We start from the raw sequence: 208 nt of genomic DNA on the forward strand, positions 1-208 counted from the left end.
TGTCCCGCAGTCCGAGATGGGAAGGCAGCTCCTCTCGCCCCCAACTCACCTGCTATTTATTTAGAACCACTTCCATCCTCTCTCCGGTCTCAGGTCCCAGAGGCGTTCGCGGAGTCCTCCAGGTCCAGGGTCCCCCGTGAGAGGGAAGGACGGGTCAAGGGGGTGGTGCATGGGATGCGAGGTCACCGGGGTCCCTTCCCCGGCCTGG

The sequence above is a fragment of the Myotis brandtii genome, unplaced genomic scaffold, assembly GCF_000412655.1.
Source record: "Myotis brandtii unplaced genomic scaffold, ASM41265v1 scaffold17, whole genome shotgun sequence".
Classification (NCBI taxonomy): Eukaryota; Metazoa; Chordata; class Mammalia; order Chiroptera; family Vespertilionidae; genus Myotis; species Myotis brandtii.